This window comes from Oryctolagus cuniculus, chromosome 13 (assembly GCF_964237555.1).
Source record: "Oryctolagus cuniculus chromosome 13, mOryCun1.1, whole genome shotgun sequence".
NCBI lineage: Eukaryota > Metazoa > Chordata > Mammalia > Lagomorpha > Leporidae > Oryctolagus > Oryctolagus cuniculus.
In genome coordinates this window covers 64,932,512-64,960,169 of record NC_091444.1, presented here as the reverse complement: position 1 = coordinate 64,960,169, position 27,658 = coordinate 64,932,512, and the positions used below count along the sequence as shown (strand labels likewise).

The window sequence follows — 27,658 nt, the reverse complement described above, 5'->3', positions numbered from 1 at the left end:
GGGTTTGTACTGAGTGCAGAGATCATGGGTATTCATGCCAGCTGGTCCTGAGCTCAGATTTGAGCTTTGCTACTTGTTGGCCATACGAACTCCAGCAAGTTACCTGAGCTCCTTGAGTCTCAAGCCTTTTCATTTGTAAGCCGAGAACAGCTATACGTCCTCGCAGATTGTTAGGAAGAAATATCCAGTTGATGTAGCATATCAAGCAGTCTAGCAAGAGGTGCTTACTGTTATTCTGTATTATTCAGAGTTTCCGCCCGTCCTGGAAAAGAAAAGATGGCAAAGGCTTTGGAAGACACACGTTAGTTAAAGGATCAGCCCAGTGCTCCCACAGCTCCGAAGTGGGCAGCTTCAATTTGCAAAACTGGAAGTTAGTTGCTGCAATAACCCAGCAGGCATTTGAACAACTGCCAGGCCTTCCGAATGGAGCCTTCTGCCCTTGGGAATCCTCACATAGCTGCTGAAGCCTCGTGAGTAAGCCCTGGTAACTGTTTAAAACATATTAGCTTTGAGCCAGGTTTGTCACTGCCTGCTTGATCAACACCGCTTATGAAGAGCTGTCTCTGCATCTGCCTGCAGGGGAAATCTTTGGTTCTCACATCGACATCCAGCTGTGTCTGGGTTGAAACTATTTGTGATGGTTTCAGAATCCCTGCAGTGTCTTCTCAAAGACAGCCTGATGCTCTCTGGAGCAAGGGCGCATGGAACTTTGCTGGATGATCTGAGGTTACACCTTGTGACTTCACCTTTCCCCGAATGCCAACAGGCGTAATACGTACAGTCCACCTGCTCCAGCTCAACTCGCTCTTCATCCATGGGTTTCTGCACCATCTTCCAGGGGACCATCCCATTAGGAGGCATGGAATAACTCCTGGCTAAGAGTTGGGAAACACTGGCCTCTGAGGCTGGTGAGGAAGGAGGACGAGGTCTTCTATTTACCACGTTCCTGCTGTCATCATCAAGGCAGGTAACATCATTGTACCCACCAGGTCAGTTGGGGGAGGGTTTGTCCAGCCTTCCATGTTTGCTTAGTATTGAACCTCATGGAGTTTTAAAGTGAATTGTTTTGTTTGACTATTCCAAGACACAAATCATTTTCTTCTGGTTATCTGAACAAACTGAAAAAAATATTGTGAGTCAGTTTCCACTGAGTGTCTGATAATCCATGCCTTCTACTATACATTAGACTTTCAAGAAATGCTTCCAGAAGGTAACCCGGGTTTCTGGTTCTGGCACTTGCAGGTCCATGTGGACTTCCTCGGGCAGCAATTGTAGCTTCAGGTATTCATTTGCTCCAGCTTTCATTTTTCTCGAGTTTTTCAAATCACTTAATACAACCTCTGCCATAGCGTCTGCTTCACAGCAGTTTCTGGGATAATGAAAATTGCAACAATGTATCTAACGCCTCACTACTTACACACTTTCTAAATAGATATTTGCATGAAATTTCACGAACTGAAGTATTTTTACTTGTGTCATAAAACAAAAGGATCTAAGAAGGCCTTAGTTCATGTTTTTAATCTCTCTTGTGTACAATCTTATTGGACAACTCTGTTTTTGTCTTAAATAGATATTTGGGGTGTAGGTAAGTTGTTGACTATTCATATGAATGATTCTGTCAGCAAAAATCAAATATACAAACAAGTTAGTTAGTTGCCCAAAATACTTTGAAAAAAATAGATTTGATGTTTTGATATCTAAATCAAGCATACTATCCTGTTCCTTGCATTTTAAAATACAACATTTATAGTTAACCTTAAACATGTTAAAATATGTTTAACATTGTGATAGTCTCAGGAAAGTTTTTGCAGTAGATTAGTATTTTTGTAGAAACAAGTTAGTCTTCATTTGAATGCCTGGCAGGCAGAGTTTAGAAGTTATTATCAAGTGAATATAGTTTAATGTAGTTCATCGAACTGGTTTAACTCATAGATACTACCAGACTTGAATGAGACTTTTCAGGGAATTTAGTTTAGCTCCTTTGTATTCAAGGCTTTGAGTTTTATTTAAAAAAAAAGAAGAAGAAGAAGAAGAAGCTCTCCGTGAAAAGGAGAGAGTTATTTAAAATCCTTTTTCTACTACTTAAAAAGGATTAGCTATGTTTTGAATCAGTAATATATGCACATGGCACAAAATCCAAAAGGTACAAAGACTGTAGTGAAAAAGATAGTCTCCCCCCACTCCTCATCCTCTTCCCGCCTAATAGTCTTCTCCAGATTCAGTTATCGGCTTTGTGTTTCTGTCTACTTTGTAAAAAAGCGGATGCAAATATTTAAATTCTTTGATTAGTATTTTGTTACATTCTTTTTAGAATAACCAGAGAACTGGCATAACATATAATCCTTCCAGAATCCTATGCAAAGTTCTTATTTCACTTATGAAACAGAGAAAATAAAAGTTGCTTATTTTCTCTGAAACCTGAGAAAATCTTCCATCGCTTATTAATATGATAATAATTATAAAATAAACTCTGTAACAGATTATGAAGGCAATAACTAAAATGATCGTATCGTGTATTTGAATGAAGTAGAAAACTAGTTTGCATTGAAGTTCAAGATAATAATAAAATATTTTTAATTGTTTGGTAATCAATTGGAGGAATATTATTTCTCTGATTTGAAAATTTCTGAACTAAAGCTTTTCATGAATTTATGTCAGGTTTTTAAAAAAATCTAATTATTCCTAACTAGAAATCCTACTTTCCCTAATAAGTTTTTCAATTACGTCTACTCCTCCTAACAACCCTGGTTACCCTCCCGGAGATGAGGAACTGAGGCTGAGGCTTGACATCACTCGCCACAGGTGCACAGCAGTAAGGCAAGGCTGGCACACGCCTCAGCCTCCAGTGCACCCCGACATGGCCCACACTGGCGCTGGAAATGCAGAATCCACTCGTTTAGAAAGAGGTAGAATGCTTGACAGTAGGGAATCTCACTTCACCAAGGCACGGCCTCAAGGCTGCAGACACACTCCTAAGCAAAACAGAGCCAGGGAAGCTAGGTGAAAAGGGTTTTGGGTGAAATGATAATGGATAAAACAGCCATATTCTCGAAAGTGTTGATTAGCCGCCCATGTATCCCTTGGGGTAAGGTCAGTAAGGTCCATAGGGATCTGTCTTTGGAACTTTTTTTTTAAGGTTTATTTATTTGAAAGGCAGAGTTACAAAGAGGGAGTAAGAGATCTTCCATCTGCTGGTTCACTCCCTAAATGTCCACAATGCCCAGGACTAGGCCAGGCCGACGCCAGGCCGACGCCAGGAGCTTCACTGTGGTCTCCCATCTGGGTGCAGGCTCCCAAGTACTTGGGCCATCTTCTTCTGCTTTCCAGCCAGCACCCATATGGGATGCTTAACTCACTTACCTAAATGTTGGCCCCTCTTGGACCTATCTGGATCAACATTGTATTAATGCTTGGGACCACAGCAATGATCGAATGTGGTGGAACTTACAAGAGTACTTTGAAAAGTCTGCAGAAAATTGAATTAAAAGGCAAGTTTATTTTGGGGTAAAAATTTTTGAAATCTATGCATAGCTTTTTTTCACAATACATATTTTTCAAGAACTTTTTGAGGACTCCTTATATAAATATCTATTGAATAAATGAATGAATGAATGAATGAATAAGGGTATTTGCATTGTGCTGATCATCTCTTTAGCAGTTACAGTTTCAAGTCATAATAATTATGTTAAACAACAAATTTAAGATTGCAAAACCAAAATACATAAATATGATAGCTCAAGGCTAAAACAATGAAATTTAACAAGGAATAATGTTAAATACCAAACATGGGCTTCCATAATCAATTGTACAGTGAGACGATACGAGCATTAGGGCCTCTAGTGTGGAGGGAAAGCAAAAAGGGGACGTAGAGACAGAAAGAGAAAGAGAGCCAGTTTTGTACTTCTGTGGATAAGAACTTCAAAATGAGGCCGGCGCCGCAGCTCATTAGGCTAATCCTCCACCTGCAGCACCGGCACACCGGGTTCTAGTCCCGGTCAGGGCGCCGGATTCTGTCCCGGTCGCTCCTCTTCCTGTACAGCTCTCTGCTGTGGCCGGGGAAGGCAGTGGAGGATGGCCCAAGTGCTTGGGCCCTGCACCTGCATGGGAGACCAGGATAAGCACCTGACTCCTGGCTTCAGATCAGCGCTGTGTGCTGGCCGCAGCGCGCCGGCCGCAGCAGCCATTGGAGGGTGAACCAACGGTAAAGGAAGACCTTTCTCTCTGTTTCTCTCTCTCTCACTGTCCACTGTGCCTGTCAAAAAATAAAAATAAAAAAAAATTTAAAAATGAGGCCAATATGTGATACAGCTACTGAATACAACAGACAATTGGGGAACAAAGCAAGGTAGGCTAGTCCTCAATTTGCTCTGTAATTGTCAGAAGCCATTTGTAATATGTTTCCAACTCTGGGTCCCTTGGGTCAACAGGGACAATAAAGACACAGGGAGAATCCATAAGGGGGCCTGCATGGAGGCTTAAGCTGCCCCTTGCAATGCTGGCATCTCATAAGGGGAACCAGTTTGTGAAACCTGGCTGCTCCACTTCCAATCCAGCTCCCTGCTAATGCGCCTGGGAAAAGCAAAGGAAGATGGCCCAAGTTCTTGGGCCCCTGCACCCACATGGGAGACCCAGAAGAAGCTCTGTTGGGGCCATTTGGGGAGTGAACCAGTGGATGGAAAATCTCTCTCTCTCTTTCTCTCTCTCTCTCTCCCCGTAACTCTGCCTTTCAAATAAACAAAAATAAATATAAAAAAAATAAGAGAGAACCCACAAGATGGTGACCAAGGTGATGAGTGAAGTTAAATCTGTGATACACGAAGAATAATTGATGAACCTAGGGATCTTAGCCCAAAAAGACTAATTTGGAGAAGCATGATAGCTATCTCTTAAAAGTGGAATGGTGTCTGGTAAAAAAAATTACATTTACAGGAGGGTACAGGGTTTGAAAAATTCTCAGAGGTTATCTCACCCACCTGTCCAACTGCAGCTTGAATCACTACTGCTAGCTTTTACGTATGACTGTGTCTCAATGAGAACATAAGCTGGGGTTGTTGGCTTGGAACCTAGACATGTGGTTCCCAAACTGAAGACACAGGAACAGCAGCATCAGCATTACCTGGGATGTTGTTAGAAATGCAAAACTCCTCACCCAACCCAGATTACGGGATCACAGACTGCCAGGGTGCGGCCTCACGGTCGGTACTCTACCAGGTCCTCTGTGTGATTCTGACACAGGCTAAAAGGTGACAACCATTACAGATCATGAGATATAGGTGTTTAGCCTACAACTTTTTTTTTTTTTTTTTTTTTTTTTTTTTTTTTGACAGGCAGAGTGGACAGTGAGAGAGAGAGACAGAGAGAAAGGTCTTCCTTTGCCGTTGGTTCACCCTCCAATGGCCGCCGCGGCCGGCGCGCTGCGGCCAGCGCACCGCACCGATCCGATGGCAGGAGCCAGGAGCCAGGTGCTTTTCCTGGTCTCCCATGGGGTGCAGGGCCCAAGCACCTGGGCCATCCTCCACTGCACTCCCTGGCCACAGCAGAGGGCTGGCCTGGAAGAGGGGCAACCGGGACAGAATCCGGCGCCCCGACCGGGACTAGAACCCGGTGTGCCGGCGCCGCTAGGCGGAGGATTAGCCTAGTGAGCCGCGGCGCCGGCCAGCCTACAACTTTTTCTAAAGTCTATTTTTATTTATTTGAAAGGCAGAGCAACAGAGACAGAGACAGATAGACCTTCCATCTGCTGCTCCACTCCTCAAATGCCCAGAGCAGCCAGGCCTGCGTCAGGCCAAAGCCAGGAGCCTGGAATTCAATCCAGGTCTCCCATATTGGTGGCAGGGACCAAGTTCTCGAGACATCACTGCTGTCTCCTGGAGTGCACATCAGCAGGAAGCTGGATCGGAACAACCGGGTAACCAGGACTCAAGTCAGGTACTTCAATATGGGGTGCAGGCATCCCAAGTATGGACTTAACTGCTGTGCCCTATGCCCAACCCGGTTCTCAGCTTACTAGCTCTGCTTAGGACAATGACAGAAATAGGTAATCCGTTAGCAAGGAGTAGGAAGAAACATCGAAGCTAGTGGCTAGAGCCTAGGGACATTTTCTTGTCTATCGTAACATCTTTGGAAATCTTTGGAATCAAATGCTTGATAAAATCAAACGCTTCCTCGAATGACCCAACATTGCTTGTATTTTTAGGAAGTTCTAGCAGCTTATCAATGGCTATACCACTATTCTTGCCAAAGAAACTGCCACTGCATCTAATCAAGCTTCTGGAGCAGCTTTCATTTACAGGAAATGAGGGGGGCGAGTAGAGAAGAGAGAATTAAATGACACCAGGAGGAAACAAACAGGTAGATCCACAATGCAGGGTATTGTATGACACAACTAAATTAGCATCTTCTGTGAGTCAATGGCTGTAAAAAACAGGTGGGAAGCAGGAAGGCACTCGAGACCAAAAGAAACCCGAGAGATATAATAGACAAATGTAGCATGCGCATCTTGGGGAATCTGATTCAATCAAATCGGTTGTGAAATATGAAGGAGGGGCTGGCGTTGTGGTTCAGCAGGTAAGCCACTGCCTGTAATCCTATATGGGTGCCAGTTCGAGTCCTGGCCGCTCCACTTCCTATCCAGCTCCCTGCTAATGTACCTGGGAAAACAGAAGGTGACCCAAATGCTTGGTCCCCTGCCACCTATCAGGGAGAACCTGGCTCCTGGCTTGGACCTGGCCTAGCCCTGACTGATGCAGCCATTTGGGGAATGAACCAGCAGATGGAAGATCTTTGTGTCTCTCCATCTCTCTGTAACTCTGCCTTTCAAATAAATAAATAAATATATTTTTAAAAGAAAAAATATGAGGAATGCATTTACAGATAACAACATAAAAAGAAAATAACTTCTCCAAAATCCATAAGTTACATAGCGCCATAGCACTTTGATTTTCCATAAACATTAAGTAAAAAGATGATTTTCATGTAATAGTAATAAAGATATACCCTGTGGGATAGAACACTTAATCGTTTATAAGACATTTGAGTTCTAACTATGTTATTCTTCTGTGACATGTTATATACCATACTTAGTTGTAAAATGGGAAGAATACTACCTCATTAAATGGTTAAAATACCTAGTAAAAGCCATGATAAAGAACAAGGTAAACACAAACGCTATGGAAGTATGACCTCAAAATCATGGCACGGTGGTGTGGTAGGCAGTAGTGAGATGGCGCTTCATGACGTATTGCAACTCTTGTGTAATCCCTCGCTGTGGGAGTGATATCGCTTCAGAGATTGGGTTACAAAAGGTTAGGTTCCCTTCTGGAGATCAGATTAGGTTCCCATCAGGTAGAGCATGAGTGGGGACACAGGAATCAACCAGTCTGTCTTCCTGCCTCTAAAACAGCCTCGGAGCGTGGCCACGAGGATGGTGGCAGCTGGGTGAAAGAGAACAGAAGGAATTCTTGCATGCTTCACTTGACTTCTGTGTTTTTCCACTGCCCGAATTAAAAAAAAAAAAATCACATTGTTCATGGAAAAATATGTGTCTTAATGAACCACAGGTGCACAGAGCTGGGGAAGAGGATCAGGCTGCTTTCCTCTCACCACTGTCCCCCCCCCCCCACCTCTTCCTTTTAACCATCTTACCTATTTTTCAGCGTACAATTAAAGAGTGTTAAGTATATTTACATCCTTGTAAAAAAGATATCCAGAACATTTTCCCTTTGCAGAACTAAAAGTTGGTACCCACTAAGCAACAATTCCCCTCTTCCTTCTCCCCTTAGCTCCTAGCAGCCAGCATTCCACTTTGTCTCCCTGGATTTGACTCCTCCAAGTACTCCACATACGTGGACGCCACGGTATTCTTCTTGTGACTGCCTTAGTCACACAGCATTAATTCAAACATCATGGTTAATCTAGGTTGCACTGTGTGCCAGGATGTCTTTCCATCAGATGCCTAGGTCACACTGTTTACAAATTTATCCATCAATGAGCATTTGGGTTGCTTCCACATTTTGGCTATTACTAATAATATACTGAGTAACTGTCATATTGCTTTCCATAGCAGCTGTACCATTTTACAATCCCACCAACAGTTGACAGGATTTCCAAGTTCTCCATATCCTCACTGACACTTGTTATCTTCTGCAGATTTTTGTCATTTGTGATAAAAGCAAACCTAATGGGTATGAGCTGGTATCTCATTTTGGCATTGCCCTGAGGATCAGTGATGCTGAGTATCTTTTAATGTATCTGTTGTCCATCTATATATCATATTTGCAGAAATGTCTATTCTATTCCTTGCACATTTCTAGTTGGGTTAATTTATCCTTTTGTTCTTGAGTTTTGGGAGATCTTTATACATTGTGGACATTAACCTCCTGCTGAATAGAAGGGGTCTTCAAAAACCCCATGTAAAACGTATGCTTATGCTATAGTCCAATTTCCATTTTGCTTTTTTTTTTTTTTTTTTTTTTTTTTTTTTTTTTTTTTTTTGAGAGGCTGAGAGTCAGAGAGCCCTCGTCCATCTGCTGGTTCACTACTCCTCAAGTTCCAAGTTGCCAGCAATGGTTCTGAGCTGGCAGCTAAAGCCAGGAGCCCTGAACTTGATCCATGTCTCCCACTTAGATGGCAGGAACCTAACCACTTGATCCATCACCACTGTCTCCCAGGATGTGCGTTAGCAGGAAGCTGGACTTGGGAGCAGAGCTGGAGTGTGAAACCCAAGTACTCCAAAATGATACACAGGCATTGGGATCACTACATCAAACACCTGCCACCTTCCACAAACTTTCTGAAGTACTACATAGATGATTTGTAAAAGATCTCCTATTTTGGAGGCTGCCTTTTCATTCTGTTGATTGTGTCTGTCGATGCAGGAAAGATTTTTAAATAACGCAGTTCCATTTGTCTGTTATTACTTCTGTTGCCTGTGCTTTGGGTGTCACATCCAAGAAATTTTTAAAATGTAATGACAATGTTTCCCTCTTATGTTTCTTTGAGTTTTATAGTTTAGGAACTTTAATCCACTTAGGATATTTTTTGTATTTGATATAAAATAAAGGCCTAATCTGATTCATCAGCTACTCAAAAATGGGACACGGGCATTGGGATCACTACATCAAACGCCTGCCACCTTCCACAAGCTTTCCAAAGCACTATCATAGATAATTTGTAAAAGATTTCCTATTTTGGATATATGGATATCCAGTTTCTCCAACACAATTTGTTAGAGACTATCCTTTCTTGGTCACTTTGTCAAAGATCATTACACCAAACATGTGAGGGTTTTTCTCTGGGTTCTATTATATTCCATTAGTGTATGGAATATATACATTAGTATATGTGTATATATATATATAAACATACATACACACGTCGATACCATACTGTTTTGATTACTATGTTTGGAAGTCAGGAAGTGCAAGTCCTCTAAGTTTGTTCTTTTAAAAAAATTATTTTGACATCTTGGGGGCCCTTGAGATTCCACATGAATTCTAGGATAGATTTTTCTATTTCTGCAAAAAATGCCATGGCTGGGGGTGTGCTTTGGCCCGCTAATTAAAATACTCGGGCCCATATTCGAATCCAGGGGTTTGATACCTGGCTCCACTCCTCACTGCAGCTTCCTGCGACTGCAGACCCTGGGAGGAAGCACGGATGATTCAGGTGACTGGGTTTTTGTAGGAGAACTGGACTGAGTTCCAGGCTCCCAGTTTTGGCTCCAGTCTGGGGTCACTGCAGGCATTTGGGGAGCGAATCAGCAGATGGGAGCTCTCTTTCCTTCTGACTCTCAAATAAATTAATTTTTAAATTGTCATTGGGATTTTGATAAGGATTACCCCGAACCTGTTTTGCTTTGAATACCGTTGACATCTTAATGATATTGTCTTCCAATTCATGAAAATAAGATGTCTTTCTATTATTTAGAGATTATTATTATTATTTAGAAATTACTATTTTTTATTTGAAAGTCAGAGTAACAGAGAGATATCTTCCATTTGTTGGTTTCTTCCCCAGTTGGCCAAAGCCAGGAGCCTGGAACTCCATCCAGGTCTCCCACATGAGCACAAAGTCCAAGCACTTGGACCATCCTCCTCTGCTTTCCCAGGTACATTAGGAGGGAGCTGGATCAGAAGTGGAGCAGCTGGAACTTGAACTGATACACGAGACGCCAGTGTTGCACTCGGCACCTTGAACAGCTACACCACAGCACCAAACCCTCTGCAATTTACTTCAACAATCTTTTGTACTTTTTTTTTGTGTACAAGTCTTTCACCTTCTTAGTTAGGTTTATTCTGAAGTATTTTATTCTTTCTAATGTTATTGTAAATGGAACATCTTGATTTTCTTTCCTGATTATTCATTGTTAGTGTACAAAAAAGTCCCGTTTTTTTAAAAATAGGATACACTTTTTCTGTCCAGAAATTTGCACACTCCTGAGAGTTTATTCTTTAGAAAATTTTTACATATTTATTTTCATTTTATTTGAAAGGCAGAGAGAGAAAGAGTTATTCCACCTGCTGGTTCACTTCCCAAATGCCCTCAATAGCTAGGGTGGCACCAGGCTGAAACTAGTAGCCAGGCACTCACTCTGGGTCTCCCACATGGGTGGCAGGAACCCAAGTTTCCGAGGCATCATGTGCTCCCTTCTCAGGGTGCACAGCAGCAGGAAGCTGGAATCAGAAGCAGAGCTGGTGTCCCAAGAAGTCTCTTCACTGGGATACCAAGTGCCCATCTCACTCTTTACTTACGCTGCAGGGGAATCATGTTATGGGATTGATGTGCATTGCAGTCAGTGAAGAATGTTTAGAAATCAAAATGCTAGAGGCCGGCACTGTGGCATAGAAGGTTACGCCTCTGCCTGCAGTGGTGGCATCCCATATGGCGTTGGCTCATGTCCCAGTTGCTGCACTTCCAATCCTGCTCCTTGCTGATGTGCCTGGGAAACCAGCAGAAATGGTTCAAGTGCTTGGACCCCTGCACCCACATGGGAGACCTGGAAGAAGCTCCTGGCTCTTGGGTTTGGCTGGGCCAGCCATGGCCGTTATGGCCATGCGGGGAGTGAACGAACAGATGGAAGACCTCGCTCTCTGTCTCTCCTCTCTATCTCTCTCTCTTACTCTTTTAAATAAATAAATCTTTTTTTTTTTTTTTGACAGGCAGAGTGGACAGTGAGAGAGAGAGACAGAGAGAAAGGTCTTCCTTTTCCGTTGGTTCACCCTCCATTGGCTGCTGGAGCCGGCGCACCACGCTGATCTGAGGCCAGGAGCCAGGTGCTTCTACTGGTCTTCCATGCAGGTGCAGGGCCCAAGCACTTTGGCCATCCTCCACTGCCTTCCCCGGCTACAGCAGAGAGCTGGACAGGAAGAGGAGCGACCGGGACAGAATCTGGCGCCCAGACCAGGACTAGACCCCAGTGTGCCGGCGCCGCAGGCGGAGGATTAGCCTATTGAGCCGCGGAGCTGGCTAAATAAATAAATCTTAAAACAAAAGGAATAGCAAATTATTTGCAGTGGGGGTGGGGGTGTAGGTGTGAGGGATGACTGCCCAGTCCTAAATCCTTGACGGGCATTTGTACCAGGATTCTTTTAGATACACATGATGCAAGATCCTTTATTAACTGCCTCAAGCCAGGAAGAAAAAGAACACACATAACTGAAATGTCCAGAGGCACAAAGGGACTTTGGACCTGCTTCTGGGGGGGCGGGGCTAAAACAATGTATCAGCCGTAGGAGCTACAGGGCCCCTTGCTGTCTCCGGTGCCTGGAGGCCCTGGGTATCTCAGATCCGGAAATACAGAAACATTTTTTTCAATTCTGTAGAACAGTTTTCAGAATTTGGAAAATACGAGTGGAGGGGAGTCACAGGAGAGAGACGTGGATGAGTCCTAGCACACAGAATGGGAGCTCCAGGCTCCTGGCTTCTGCCTGGCCCGGCCCAGGCTGTGGCAGGCATTTGGGGAGTGAACCAGGAGATGGAGGATCTCTGTCTTTGTCTCTCTGTGTCTTCTCCCTTTCAAATAACTACAAACAAGAATATATATATATTTTTTTTTCATTCCTTGGGACACGCTCATCCCGTGTGGGAGTCGTAGTCCCCACGCAGGACGAGGTCTGTGGGAGAGAAATCTGCAGTCCCTGCCCTGGGACCCAGAAGAAAGGCTTCTGGTTCTTTCATTCAACTGCCCCAAGTGCAGCTGTCCAGGCCTGTGTTGTCTGATGTCCACACGAGGCTATGGGGCACTTCCATGTAGCTACCCTGAACTGAAATACAAGTGTAAAATATACAGCAGACTTGGAAGACCACAGAAATGGTAAAATACCTCCTTAATAAGTTTTATAGTGGTTACAAGTGGAAATTATATTTTTACCTCTTTTTAAACTTTTTATAGCATAGCTGCTAAAATTTGCTTAGCTACATCTGTGGTTCACATTGTGCATTCATTGCTAATCTGGGCAGGCTGAGTTTTCCAGAAAAGCCTGTGCCCTCCCCCGCCCCGCTCTGTTCTGGCTGTGTGTGCATGTGTGTTTGTGTGCATGTGCGTGTTTGTGTGTGTGCTTGTGTGTATGTGTGTGCGTTTAAAAATTAGAGCACATGCGTGCACGAGAGAGGTATCTTCTATCTGTTAGTTCACTTCCCAAATGGCCACAATGGCCAGGGCTAGGCCAGGCCTAAGCTAAGATCTCCATCCGGGTCTCCCACTTCGGTACAGGGGCTCAAGCACTTGGGCCATCTTCCACTGCTTTCCCAGGTGCCTTAGCAGGGAGCTGGATCAGAAGTGGAACAGCAGGGACTCCACTATGGATTGCTGGTATTGCAAGCTGTGGCTTAACCTGTTGTGCCACAAAATGCCAGACATTGCTCTGGTGCTTTTGGGAAGTGCTTAGGACGAGTTGAATAACTGAAGTGTGGGGGCAGAAGAACCTGCCCACCCAGCTCCTGGGGCAGTGGACATGTCAGACCCATTCCTGGGAGTCTGCCTAGTGCTTCCCAGAGTCGCCACCCCTGCCGGCTCCCGCCATGGTCCGCTTCAGCTGCTGTGGGTAACCCTAGAACCTCCCTTGGGATCCGCACGCGCAACGTCAGGGTGTGCACGTCTCCTCTCACTGAGGCGGGGGTCAGACAGTGGCCAAGGACACTCTGGTTTAATGCAGGCCGAGCTGGAGCGGGCCTGCAGGAACAGCAGCACAGGGCTGCAAACACGACACTCGCACATGGCAGCCGTGGTCGTGTCTCCATGGCCACAGGGCTTCTGGTATGGGGACTGAACGTGGAGACATCGGTCAGGAGAGTGCATCGCCCTGAAGCTGCCCCCGTGCCCACCAGCCTGGGCGATCCAGTGCTTCTGCTGTGGCGCAGTTTCCACCTAGCTCAAGGTGCACGCTCTGTTCCCACAGCACTGTTTATTTTTTATTTAGTTATTTGATGTGCTATCAAAATACCCTTCCATAGTGGAGCCCATAAGCCTTTGACTAAAATATAAATTAAAAATATTACCTCAAGGAAGAGATGTACAATTTGGGACATGCTCAATCGGATTTGCCCCAAATGGTAGAGTTAGAAACATACCAGGGGATTCCAATTCAATCCCATCAAGGTGGCATGTACCAATGCCATCTCACTAGTCCAAGTGATCAATTTCTGTTCACAATTGGTCATAATGAAAGGACTAAGAGTCAAAGGGAGCACATAAACAAGTCTAGTACCTGCTAACACTAACCGATGGAATAAATAAAGGGGAGAGTGATCCAACATGGGAAGTGAGATACTCAGCAGACTCATAGAATAGCGGATGTCCTAAATAGCACTCTGGCCTCAGAATCAGCTCTTAAGGCATGCGGATCTGGCTGAAAAGCCCATGAGAGTATTTCAGGCATGGAAAGCCAAGACACTCTGGCAAAAAAAAAAAAAAAAACCTAAATGAAAGATCTCTGCGAGTGAGATCCCAGTGGAAAGAACGGGTCATCAAAGAAGGAGGTACCTTTCTCTGAAGGGAGGAGAGAACTTCCACTTTGACTATGGCCTTGTCTAAATATGATAAGAGTCGGAGAACTCAAAAGGCTTCCATAGCCTTGGCAACTCATGACTAGAGCCTAGGGTGATTACTGACACCATAAACAAGAGTGTCAATTTGTTAAGTCAACAACAGGAGTCACTGTGCACTTACTCCTCATGTAGGATCTCTGTCTTAAATGTGCTGTACATTGTGATTTAATGCTATAACTAGTACTCAAACAGTATTTTTTACTTTGTGTTTCTGTGTGGGTGCAAACTGTTGAAATCTTTATTTAATATACACTAAATTGATCTTCTGTATATAAATGAATTGAAAATGAATTTTGTTGTGAATGGAAGGGGAGAGGGAGAGGGAGAGGGGAGGGTTGCAGGTGGGAGGGAAGTTATGGGGGGAAAAAGCCATTGTAATCCATAAGCTATACTTTGGAAATTTATATTCATTAAATAAAAGTTAAAAAAAATTACCGCAAAAAAAAAAAAAAAGCGTTCAAAAAATAAAGATGCCCTCCCAAGGGTTCACACTCTTACCTCCCAGCTGATTTGGCCTCCTGTCTTCCTCGCCACTTCAGATGGTTCCCTAAACAGCTCCTGTTAGTATGGAGGTAGTGCCCCACCTGTCAGAGGGCTCCCTAGTACGGAAGTAGTGCCCCACCTGTCAGAGGGCTCCCTAGTACGGAGGTAGTACCCCAGCTGTCAGAGATGCCCTAGTATGGAGGTAGTACCCCACCTGTCAGAGATGCCCTAGTATGGAGGTAGTGCCCCACCTGTCAGAGGTTCCCTAGTACGGAGGTAGTACCCCACCTGTCAGAGGTTCCCTAGTACAGAGGTAGTGCCCCACCTATCAGAGGGTTCCCTAGTACGGAGGTAGTGCCCCACCTGTCAGAGGTTCCCTAGTACGGAGGTAGTGACCCACCTGTCAGAGGTTCCCTAGCATTCAAGGCACAGTGGGCGCTCTGTCACCACTGGCTCTCAGTGCCATCTCTTCTTACGGGGCTCCTCTGGAAATCAAGGTCTTTGTCACCAACACAGGCCCCTCCAGTTCCATAACTGCCAGTCATCTAATGGTCGCAAGGTCTCCATGGCCATTCTAGCTGGACTTTTGTTGCTGTTATTATTTGTTGTTTAGTATTTATTTACAAGAGAGAGAAAATGCTCTCATCCACTGGTTTACTCCCCAAATCCCTGCAGCAGTGTCTGAGGCTGGGGCAGGGGTGGGGAGGCCAAAGCCAGGAGCCTGGAATGCAATCTGGGTCTCCCTGGTAGGTGACGAGGACCCAAGTATTCCAACATCACACTGCCTCCCAGAGTGTGCATTAGCAGAAAGCTGGGGGCAGGACCCGAGCCTAGCACCCTGATATGGGAGGTGGGTGTCCTAGCGGTGTCTTAAACCCGTGTGCCAAATGCCCCCACCAGTCACCAAATGCTCAACGTTTCGCTAGCTTGTTGAATGCATAAGGCAACAGATGGTCATGATGAAAGCATTTCTCTGCATATCTGATTAAAACAACAATAGTTTCCATGGTGAGCAAGCCAGGTTTACCTGGTGCTACATGGGTGCCAGACCCCAGGCTGGCCTCCATCTCGCACCTGAGCTGTCTGAGAGGAGGCAACCTTGTCTTCATCTGCATCAGCTTGGATCTCCATCAAAAACGCCTTTCAGATATGAACTCCCGTTTCTTCACTCCCAAGTTCAGGCTTCTAATTTCTGGCCTCCACTGAAAAAAAAGAAGAAGAAGAAGAAGAAGAAGAAGAAGAAGAGAGAGAGAGAGAGAGAGAGAGAGAGAGAGAAAGGAAGGAAGGAAGGAAGGAAGGAAGGAAGGAAGGAAGGAAGGAAGGAAGGAAGGAAAGAAAAGAAAAGAAAAGAAAAGAAAAGAAAAGAAAAGAAAAGAAAAGAAAAGAAAAGAAAAGAAAAGAAAAGAAAAGAAAAGAAAAGAAAAGAAAAGTCAGCCTCCTAGGACTGGGCACTTGGCAGAGCAGTTAACTGACCCGAGGTGCCCACGTCTCACATCAAGAGTGCTGGGTTCAAGTCCCAGCCCCACACCCGATTCTAGCTTCCTCCTGACACACATCCTGGGGGACAGCAGGTGACGCCTCAAGTGTTTGCATGCCTGCCACCCGTGTGGAAAACCCAGATTGAGTCCTGGGCTCCTGACCCAGCCCCAGCTGTTGTGAGGCTTTTGGGGAGTAAACCTGTGGATGGAAGATATCTAAATCTCTCTCTCCCTCTCCCTCTCCCTCTCCCTCCTCCTCTCCCTCTTTTTCTCTCTGTCTCCTCTCTCAGTCTCTCTCTGCCTTTCAAATAAAACGGAAATAAATAATTAAACTTTTAAAAATCTTGAGGCCTTTCTTATACATCCCCTTAACTTGAATAGCCCGCTTCCTTGCATAAATAATCACTAACAATTATGCAAAGCACAAAGAGCAGCTTTCTGGTAAACACTCATTTGAGAGGCTTCGTGTCAGTGGTAAGAGCTGTGGCCAGACTCCTGGATTTTGGTTCACTGCTTATTTGCTGCATAACCATGGGCAATCAATTTAACCTCTACAGGTTCCTCGTCTTCAGGGGGGTAATATCAGTGTCTTATCTCCCAGGATTGTTTTGACATTTCAGTGGATTAATTTATTTAAGGCATTTAAATCCTTGCCAAGACAGCAGGGATATGAAGTAAGTGCTAGCTGTCATGGAGCCATTCGCTGTGGCGGAGTGGGCTAAGGCCCCCTCCTGCAGCACCAGAGTGCCATGTGGGCGCCAGTTCAAGTCCTGGCTGCTTCTCTTCCAGTCTGGCTCTCTGCTATGGCCTGGGAAAGCAGTAAGTGGAAGATGGGCCCCTGCACCCATGCGGGAGACTCGGAGGAAGTATTCCCAGTGGCCTGAATGTGCCTCCTTTTGAATCCAGTGCAGTGAGGGACAGGATCATCCCCACAGTGCTTTTGGATGTGCCTATTCTTTTGCTTACTTCCCTCATTCTGTAGCACGGAATGACCTGCCTTTTAGGATTTAAAAATAGGTGCCTAGACTAGGCTTTGAGATATTTCAAGAATATAGCATCAAAGGAATCCCAGATTCTATAAAAATTTTAAATGCATTTTCATTCCTACAAATACTGTGACCTTTGTCATCCTTTGAAAAGCAATGGGTACGGTTTTGTTTTTGCTTTGCTTTGCTTATCTTTCAGCAATCAATCTTTCAGCAAAAACTCAAGTAGTGCACAATTGCCTCTGTGATTTCAAGCAGGCATGGTATAAACCGGTGGCATGAGAAACACAAACCCACCCACCTGAAAAATGTGAAGATGAACTTGCCCTCCAACGTCAAGGATGTCTTTAAAATCCCTGGCTGGAGTCATTAACGACATAACAACTGTTAGATGAATGTTGATGCTGCTTTCTTTTTTCTCTTTAAGTGTACACAGCCAACGAGAAAGCGCAGTGGATGATCTGGGCAATGCTATGTGTGTGCCTTGTATTCCAAGATGCTGGAGTTCTGTGCATATCACCCGGCTTTGTACCATACCACTCTGTAACCTTGGCCTCTCTGATCATACTGTGCACTATACTGAGAGCTTCACACATGTGAGGTAGCCTGGATATGAAGCCGACCCAATAGGAGTAATCCAGATTGAATGGTGAGGGGCCAACCTAATCCTTTGTCTTTGGGGAGTTTGATTGTGAACCAAGAGAAAACAAGTTCATGGTTTGGACATGACCCTAAAGCTGCTGCGTGGGGCTTCTGCTTCAAAGGAGAGAATAAGATGGCCAGGCCATGGATCTGCCATTGCTTCCAACAATCATTGTTTGGAATTACTGTTTTATATGAAGCCTGGGTGTTTTGTTTTGTTTTTGTTTTTGGCCAGGACATTTTCATGCTTCTTTGCTTTCCCGGTATTCTGAAATATTTAAAAATAACTTTTAAAATTATAGAGGGAGGGGCTGGCGCTGTGGCGCACCAGGTTAATGCCCTGGCCTGAAGTGCCGGCATCCCATATGGGCATCAGTTCTAGTTACAGCTGCTCCTCTTCCAGTCTGGCTCTCTGCTATAGCCTGGGAAGGCAGTAGAAGATGACTCAAGTCCTTGGGCCTCTGCACCCGTGTGGGAGACCTAGAGGAAGCTCCTGGCTCCTGACTTCAGATTGGCTCAGCTCCGGCTGTTTGCAGCCATTTGGGGAGTGAACCAGCGGATGGAAGAACTTTCTCTCTGTATCTCCTTCTCAAGATCTGTAACTCTACCTCTCAAATAAATAAATAAAAATCTTTAAAAGTAAAAAAATTTAACAAAGTTACAGAACAAACTATATTAGAACAAATATCCAAGAATATTTCTCCAATGCTTTTCTAAAATTTTTTTATTTATTTGAAAGGTAGAGAGACAGAGACAGATCTTCCATCTGTTGGTTCACTCCTCAAATGCCCACAACAGTGCTGGGCCAGGCTGAGGCCAGGAGCCTGGAATCTGTCAGGACCTCCCACGTGAGCAGCGGAGACCCAGCTACTTAAGCTATCATCTGCTGCCTGCCAGGGTGCACGTTAGCAGGAGGCTGAGGTGGGCCTTGAACCCAGGCACTCCAAAATGGGATGCCGGCAGCTGGGCCAATCCAAAGCCAGGAGGCAGGAGCTTCTTCCAGGTCTCCCACAGGGATGCAGGGGCCCAAGCACCTGGGCCATCTTCTATTGCTTTTCCAGGCCATAACAGAGAGCTAGACTGAAAGAGAAGCAGCCATGACTAGAACTGACGCCCATATGGGATGCCGGTGCCGCATGTGGAGGATTAACCTACTGCACCACAGTGCTGGCCCGTTCTGTAACTTAGTCATTCAGCAATAAATCACATATAAAAATTATTTTGCAACATCTACATCGTGTTCTATTGTACGGTTGTATCATATTTACCTAACCTGATCCTGGAGGATGTGGGCACTATTTTAAATTTGCAAAATAACAGCCAACAATCTGAAGGTCACTCTTGATCATGGCGTCTCCCCTGCTAGGTAAGTTATTGAAGGTCACTCTTTTGCACACATATTTACCTATTTAGGTGAATATTTATCTACCATAAGTACCTAAAAGTGGAATTTGGGTTTGTTTTTTTTTTTTTTTTTTTTTGACAGGCAGAGTGGACAGTGAGAGAGACAGACAGAAAGGTCTTCCTTTTGCCGTTGGTTCACCCTCCAATGGCCGCCGCGGCCGGCGCGCTGTGGCCGGCGCACCGCACTGATCCGATGGCAGGAGCCAGGAGCCAGGTGCTTTTCCTGGTCTCCCATGGGGTGCAGGGCCCAAGGACTTGGGCCATCCTCCACTGTACTCCCTGGCCACAGCAGAGAGCTGGCCTGGAAGAGGGGCAACCGGGACAGAATCTGGCGCCCCGACCAGGACTAGAACCCAGTGTGCCGGCGCCACAAGGCGGAGGATTAGCCTAGTGAGCCGTGGCGCCGGCTTAAAAGTGGAATTTGGAGGTCAAAGGAAATGTCTCTTAGATTTGAAATAGATGTTGCCAAACTGCACCTTACTGCTGATAACCAAAGCCTCCAAAGCAAGGAACCCACATGGACTTGGCCATGCCCGACAACACCTGAGCCTCCGCACCTGGGAGTGAAGGTCTGCCTCGTCACTTGTACCGCACCCTGACCTGCAAAGTCTTGGTGATTATCATCGAAGAACTGCTCCGTGCTGGTACCTGTGCTCACACAAGGCCGCTGCCCAAAGGCCCACATGTGCACTGCGATGCATGAGTACAGCAGCGCGCACTGACACCGAGCTGAGAGAAGGCAAGCATTTTACATAAATCCACACCAGGCAGATTTTACATACTGAGGCTTTGATTTAGAAGTCACCCTTAAAGTCTGCTACTTAGAAGGGTCATGTCCAGCAGAATTCATCTATCCAAAGAGAGCAAAAATGGAATCGAGAAGGCTGTGTGTATCTTTTTAAAATAAAGTTGGGGGCTGGTTCTGTCGCACAGCGGGTTAGAGCCCTGGCCTGAGTGCCGGCATCCCATACGGGCGGCCAGTTCGAGTCCCAGCTACTCCACTTCCGATTCAGCTCTCTGCTAGGGCCTGGGAAAGCAGTGGAAGATGGCCCAAGTGCTTGGGCCCCTGCACCCGTGTGGGAGACTTAGAAGAAGCTCCTGGCTCCTGGCTTCGGATAAGCTCAGCTCTAGCCGTTTGCAGCCATCTGGGGAGTGAACCATCAGCTGGAAGACCTCTCTCTCTCACTACCTCTCTCTGTAACTCTGTCTTTCAAATAAATAAAAAATAAGTTAAAAAAAAAAAAAAAAAAAAAAAAAGAAGCAGCTGCCTAAAGCGACGACAGAGCAGCGAGGTCTAGGTGAAGCTGCAGGTCGGCTTCATTCGGTGGCCATTTTCGGAACCCGTAGGGCAGCGCTAGGAACACAGGGACAGTGGAGCCATAGTCTTCAGCCTCCAAGACGTAACAGATCTATGGAAACACGAAATGGGGGCACAGCTGGGGGCAATGGATCAGGCCTGAGTCACAGAGAAGATACCTGAAGGGACACTCAAAACACAGGTTGACGTTTTCCCATGCAAAAAGGAGGAAGAGATTTCAGACAAAGGAACAGGACACACACAAGGACCAGGAAGTCTGGAGAATGTGGGAAATGGGATGAATGCATGCTTCTGGAAGACAATGATACTAAGGATTTTGTCAGAAAGGTTTCTTTCTTTAAAAAAAATTTTTGTTTATTTTATTTGAATGTATTTGAATGACAGAAGGAGAGAGAGAGAGGTCTTCCCTCTGGTTCACTGGTTCACTCCCCAAATGGCTGCAACAGACAGAGCTGAGCTGAGCTGATCCAAAGGCAGGAGCCAGGAGCTTCTTCCAGGTCTCTCACATGGATGCAGGTGCCCAAGCACTTGGGCCATCTTCCTCTGCTTTCCCAGCCACATTAGCAGAGAGCTGGATGGGAAGTGAAGAAGCCGGGACTTGAACCGGTGCCCATATGGGATGCCAGTGCTGCAGGTGGTAGCTTAATCTTCTATGCGTAGCACTGGCCCCTCAAGCATTTCATCTGATAAACATTTTTTATGTGCCATGAGTGTCAAGGTGAGTCCTTCTTTTCTTTTTTAAATTCTTTTTTTTTTTTTTTTTTTTTTTTTTTTTTGACAGGCAGAGTGGACAGTGAGAGAGAGAGACAGAGAGAAAGGTCTTCCTTTGCCGTTGGTTCACCCTCCAATGGCCGCCGCGGCCGGCGCGCTGCGGCCGGCACACTGCGCTGATCCGATGGCAGGAGCCAGGAGCCAGGTGCTTTTCCTGGTTTCCCATGGGGTGCACGCCCCAAGCACCTGGGCCATCCTCCACTGCACTCCCTGGCCACAGCAGAGGGCTGGCCTGGAAGAGGGGCAACCGGGACAGAATCCGGCGCCCCGACCGGGACTAGAACCCTGTGTGCCGGCGCCGCTAGGCGGAGGATTAGCCTAGTGAGCCGCGGCACCGGCCCTCTTTTTTAAATTCTTAAAATTCATGTTATTTATTTTGAAAGGCAGAGAGAAAGAGAGACAAAGATCTCCCATACATTGGTTCACTTCCCAAATGGCAGCAACCGCCAGGGCTGGGCCAGGCCAAAGCCGGGAGCAAGGAACTCCAAACTGGTCTCCCACGTGCATGGCAGAGTGTCGCTCCCCCTCTTCGTGGAGGAGCAACACAGGACCCTGCGCTGTTCTTTCTGTCTGCTTGGCCCTCCCCGGGTTTGCTGCTGGTTCTTCCCGGGTTGGCTACTATCCCTTCCACCTCCGTGGAAGGGCAGTTCCCCCTGGCCACATTCCCCACTTCCGCAGGGGAGCGGCACACCGCCGGCCGGCTCTCTGGGGGCTGCACGGGTTCCCTTAGATGTTCCCCATTAGCCGGCGCCGCGGCTCACTAGGCTAATCCTCCGCCTAGCGGCGCCGGCACACCGGGTTCTAGTCCCGGTCGGGGCGCCGGATTCTGTCCCGGTTGCCTCTCTTCCAGGCCAGCCCTCTGCTGTGGCCCGGGAGTGCAGTGGAGGATGGCCCAGGTGCTTGGGCCCTGCACCCCATGGGAGACCAGGAAAAGCACCTGGCTCCTGGCTCCTGCCATCGGATCGGTGCGGTGCGCCGGCCGCAGCGCGCCGGCCGCGGTGGCCATTGGAGGGTGAACCAACGGCAAAAGGAAGACCTTTCTCTCTGTCTCTCTCTCTCACTGTCCACTCTGCCTGTCAAAAAAAAAAAAAAAAAAAAAGATGTTCCCCATAGATGTTCCCGGTGCATGCCGTTTCTCTCCTCCTTTATGGTCCTCCTCCGCCAATCCCAACTCGGCCGCCCACACGCCGAGCACGCTGCTCTCCAATCAGGAGCAAGTCCTACAGTCCATCAGTTGAACTGGAGGCAGCTGTGCGGAAGCTGTTTACTTCTCTCCCAGCGCCATATTGTGGGAGAGCAGATGCATAGAATAAGTCCTAATTCGAGTAACTTAGTCTAGTCCGGATTGCTCCCCACAGATCCCCCTTTCTTTTTATTTTTTAGCGTTGATACACGCCTGTCTTCGGTGTCCCGCGGTACACACTCTGCTCTACTTGCTAGAGTTGCCACAGGCTCTTACAAGTCCTATCCATCAGGCAAAACCGAATCCGGGTCCTCTCTTCGCCATTGTGAGGAGGTTTTTAGGCGCTGATGCGTGCCTGTGTTCGGTGCCCTGCAGCGCATGCTCTGGTCGAGCCTGCAGGGGCTTACAAGCTCTATCAGGCAAACCGAATCCAAGCCTTCTCATTGCCTTATTGTGGGGGAGACTTATTAGTGTTGGTTCGTGCCTATCTTCGGTGACCTGCAGCTCATACTCTGGTCGAGCTTTGCTGGCGCTTACCGCCTTAAATCAGGCAGACCGAATCCAAGCCTCCTAATTGTTGCATTGTGGGGAAGCTTTACTGATGTTAATTCGTGCCTGTCTTCGGTGACCTGCGGCTAGCCGCCCAGGTGCTCATCGCCTCACTAATCGGGCAGACCGAATCCAAGCCTTCTAATTGGCATGTTGAGGGGAGGCCTTATTTTTCTCTATTTCTCTATCTCCGGGCATTCCTATTTCTCCCATTTTACTTCTATCTTCCAGCATTCCCATTTCTCTCACTCCACTTCCAAACTTCTGTTTCTCTTATCCCTGCGGCTTTCCGGCACCTCGCCCCGCCGGCGGGTTCCCGGCTCTGCGCCGCTTCAGCCCGCGCGCCTCTCTCATCTGCGCAGCTTCCCGGCTTTGCGCGCTCCGCGGTCTCCACGCTTAACCCTTTCGCGTCTGAACCACAGCCTACGCCAGCGTTCCCTATCTATTCACGCCCCGTGCTCTCTCTGCACGCGGCGGCTTCCGCGAGTAACACAGCGTAGCTTGCGTCTCCACCACTAGCATTCAATCCAAGTTCCCCGGGCTAGCCTGGCGAATTCAACCCAGCGTACGTCTCCGCCCCACAGTTTGGCCTCCCGTCCTTTGCTCCCCGGGCTAATCAGACGGATCCCAATCTGGCTTACGTCTCAGCTTCTGGTTTCAACTTTTCGCCCCCTATTCCCGGGCTAACCTGAGAACCCCAAAGTGGCTTTCGTCTCCGCCTTGGCCTGCCCCCCGCGGCTTCAATTTCCCTAACAGTTTTCTCTACCCGGTATGTTTCCCCAAGCTTTCCTCCAACGATATTCCTCCCTCATTTCTCCTGGCCTCTCCCCACAGTCCGCGTCCGAGTCTGTTTGTTCCAGCTTTCACTTTCGCTTTCGACCTTAGAGATTTCTCCCAGCTTCCCCCCGTAGTCCGTATCCGAATCTATGCCTAGGCTTTTGATAGCTTCTTCCGGCACCTTTTTCGTCCGGCTTTTCCCTAGGCTGTTTGCTAGTCTCTCTCCGAAATTTCCCTAGGCTGTTTGCTAGTCTCTCTCTCCGACATTTTCCCAGTTCTTCCCGTTTCTTCCCTCCTAAGTTTTCTATCCGTCTTAAGTTTCCTATCCGAGTCAGGTTTCCTATCCGAGTCACGGCACCATTATGTCGCTCCCCCTCTTCGTGGAGGAGCAACACAGGACCCTGCGCTGTTCTTTCTGTCTGCTTGGCCCTCCCCGGGTTTGCTGCTGGTTCTTCCCGGGTTGGCTACTATCCCTTCCACCTCCGTGGAAGGGCAGTTCCCCCTGGCCACATTCCCCACTTCCGCAGGGGAGCGGCACACCGCCGGCCGGCTCTCTGGGGGCTGCACGGGTTCCCTTAGATGTTCCCCATAGATGTTCCCGGTGCATGCCGTTTCTCTCCTCCTTTATGGTCCTCCTCCGCCAATCCCAACTCGGCCGCCCACACGCCGAGCACGCTGCTCTCCAATCAGGAGCAAGTCCTACAGTCCATCAGTTGAACTGGAGGCAGCTGTGCGGAAGCTGTTTACTTCTCTCCCAGCGCCATATTGTGGGAGAGCAGATGCATAGAATAAGTCCTAATTCGAGTAACTTAGTCTAGTCCGGATTGCTCCCCACACAGAGACCCAAGTACCAGGCCATTTTCTGCTGCTTTCCAAACACATTAACAGAGAGCCGGATCTGGATCCGAAGGTCCAGGACTTGAACCGGCACTCCAATGTCGGATGCTCGTACTTCCCAGCACCGCGGCCTAACCCAGTGTGCAACTACGCCCGTCCCCAGGAACCTAATTTTTTATTTCATTTTAGTTCACAGGTACTTGATTCAGATTTTTTAGTATGTGTAGAACAACTTGGTTATGAGAATATATTTTTTCAACTATAAATGTATGCATTCTAAATTCAGATCTAGTATTTCTGATGAAAACTTAACATCTAAGTTGGGGTGTGCTGTAAGTATAAAATATATATTGGATTTTGAAGTTTTAGTATAAAAACAAAGAATGTAAAATCTTGATCACTTTTTCTATCAATTATATGTTAAAGTATTTTAGATATACTAGGTAAATAAAATATATAATTAAAATCAGTTTCATCTGCTTACTTTTCTTTTTTTTAAACGTGGCTACTAGGGGCTGGTGTCTTGTGTGGCACAGTGGGTAAAGCTGCCGCCTGTGACGCTGGCACCCCATATGGCAGCTGGTTTGTGTCCCAGCTGCTCCACTTCTGATCCAGCTCCCTACTAATGGCCTGGGGAAAGCATCAGAAGATGTCTAAGTATCTGGGCCCCTGCCACCCACATGGGAGACCTGGAAGAAGCTCCTGGCTTTGGCCTGGCCCAGCCCTGGCCATTGTGGCCATTTGGGGAATGAAGCAGCAAATAGAAGATCTCTCATATTCTGTCTCTCTGCTCTCTCTCTCTGCCTTTCAAATTAAGAAAGAAACCTTTACTTAAAAAAAAAACTAAACCATGGCTACTGGAACATTTTCAATGGCATCTGTGGCTCCCACTATTTTTCTGTTGACGTTGCTGGTCGGGGGCCTCAGCACTTGCCCCAGAATCTCTGTAAAAGCTCCCCCCATTCTTTCTTCCTTCCTATGGTCAACCCATTCTCTACCAGCTCAATCCTCTCAAGTTACTAATTTTATCAAAGCAGAACACAAACTCAAATCACTCCTGTCCTAGGTCACCGACCTCCTGCTCCCTCCTCGGCCCAACCTTCACGGGCTTCTCCCCTTCAGCCAGCTCTGCCTTCTAATCCCGCTGAGCCTTCCTTCTCCCAGCCCCCAAATGCAGCTCTGTCCTCCAGTTTTCACAAGAGAAACTAAACATCCCGATTCCTACGAAACTTTCTGACTTACAAAATGTTCCTAACTCCTACAAAGATGGCCTACCCGATATCCATGTCCCCTTTCTCCTTACAACAGAATACGAGCGGCAAAGTCCATGTAAAAGAATAGATTCTCCAGTCCCCCTGACACAGTGGGAGAATTACAAGGTCAAAGGGGAAGCTACATGGAAGGTCCACCCAATGTCCCATCCAGCTCCCTGCTGATGTGTCTGGGAAAGCAGCAGAAGATGGCCCAAGTGCTTGGGCCCCTGCACCTGGGTGGGAGATCTGGAAGAAGCTCCTGGCTCCTGGCTTCAGCCTGGCCCATCCCTGACCATTTCGGGCACTTGGGGAGTGAACGAGCAGATGGAAGACCTCTCTCTCTCTGTCTCTCCCTCTCCCTGTCTGTAACTCTACCTCACAAATAAAGAAATAAAGAAAAAGAAACATGGAGGGGTTGACTTGAAGATGCTGGCATCTGATATTGGAGTGCCAGGCTAAGTCCCAGCTATCCACTTCTGATCCAGCTTCCCGCCATGTGCCTGGGCGGGCAGTGGAAAATGGCCCTAATGCTTGGTTCCTGCTTCCCATGTGGAAGACCAAGAGGAGTTGGTAGCTCCTGGGTTACGCCTGGCCCAGCCTTGGCCGTTGTGGGCATTTGGGGAGTGAATCAGCAGTTGGAAGATCTCTCTCTTCTCTCTCTCTCTCTCTGCCTTTCAAGCAGATGAAGATAAATAAATAAACATTTTAAAAATCACGGTAAGTTATATATAAAAAATCCTTTGCCTTTTCTAATTGCTTGATGAGTCAAATTAGATTTCTCTTTTTCTTTACGATCAGCAAGCTATGGTGATGGTGTCAGCAAGACACTCATTTATCCACCTCCAATCAGATTTTTCAAACTGACCATAAAGTTTCTCTACAATCTGTCTCCACTTTTCCACCTAATCTCATCCCTGATTTTTTTTTTTCCATCTTGTACTCTTGGTTCTGGTCATGAACTATTCAGCTGGGGCTGGCCCTATGGTGCAGCGGGTTAATGCCCTAGCCTGAAGCACTGGCATCCCATATGGGCACCGGTTTGAGACCCAGCTACTCCACTTCCTGTCCAGCTCTCTGCTATGGCCTGGGAAAGCAGTGGAAGATGGCCCAAGTCCTTAAGCCCCTGCACCCACGTGGGAGACCTGGAGGAAGCTCCTGGCTCCTGGCTTCAGATCGGCCCTGCTCCAGCTGTTGCAGCCAACTGGGGAGTGAACCATCGAATGGAAGACCTCTCTCTCTCTCTCTCTCTCTGCCTCTCCTCTCTCTGTAACTCTGACTTTCAAGTAAAAATAAATAAATCTTAAAAAAAAAAAAAAAAGAACTCTTCAGCTGCCTTTCTTCAGCCCCTACAAACTCGCCATTCACTGGGCCTGAGACGTTCTCTCCTGGGTGGTCCGGGAGCCTCCCTGTGGGCCGAACACTGCGGCACGTCACTGAAGGCTGCCCTTCACTGCACGAAGCAGCACCCAAATGGAATGGACGACATCCGTAGACTGAGGGTTTGATCAGCTGAGAAGCAGTTGGCTAATAAAACAAGGATGGTCTATATGCATCCACGAAAAATAAGCTACCGAGCTGTTCAGCATAAATTCCCGATGTGAGTGCATGCAAGCATGAAACAGAAGTGGCTTAGTTAAGCACCAAGAATCAGACAGAGGCACCGTAGTGAATTCAGAGGATTAGAACTTTCTAGCATAGAAGGGTCAATGAAAACCACAGATGCCTCATCTACCAAGCCAACACGTTCTCTGCAGAGAGGAACACCACAGGCTTGGTGATACTGAGACCATGGCTTACCAAAGTTCCTTTTTGTGTCAAGTTGTCAGCTAGGTACTTTATAATCATATCTGAAGCACACAACAGCCTAATGGGATACCTACTGTCATTTCCATCTTGCAAACACACACACTGAAGCTCATAAAAACCAAGAT

General features: G+C 46.8%; 1 long non-coding RNA gene across 1 annotated transcript; it reads left to right on the top strand.

Annotated features, from left to right (window-relative positions):
- The first annotated feature begins 176 nt into the window (after positions 1 to 176).
- On the top strand, positions 177 to 27,045 carry LOC103350910 (uncharacterized). Its single transcript, XR_011381544.1, has 2 exons — positions 177 to 989; positions 26,695 to 27,045. It is a non-coding gene; the product is annotated as an uncharacterized lncRNA (long non-coding RNA).
- Positions 27,046 to 27,658: the final 613 nt, after the last annotated feature.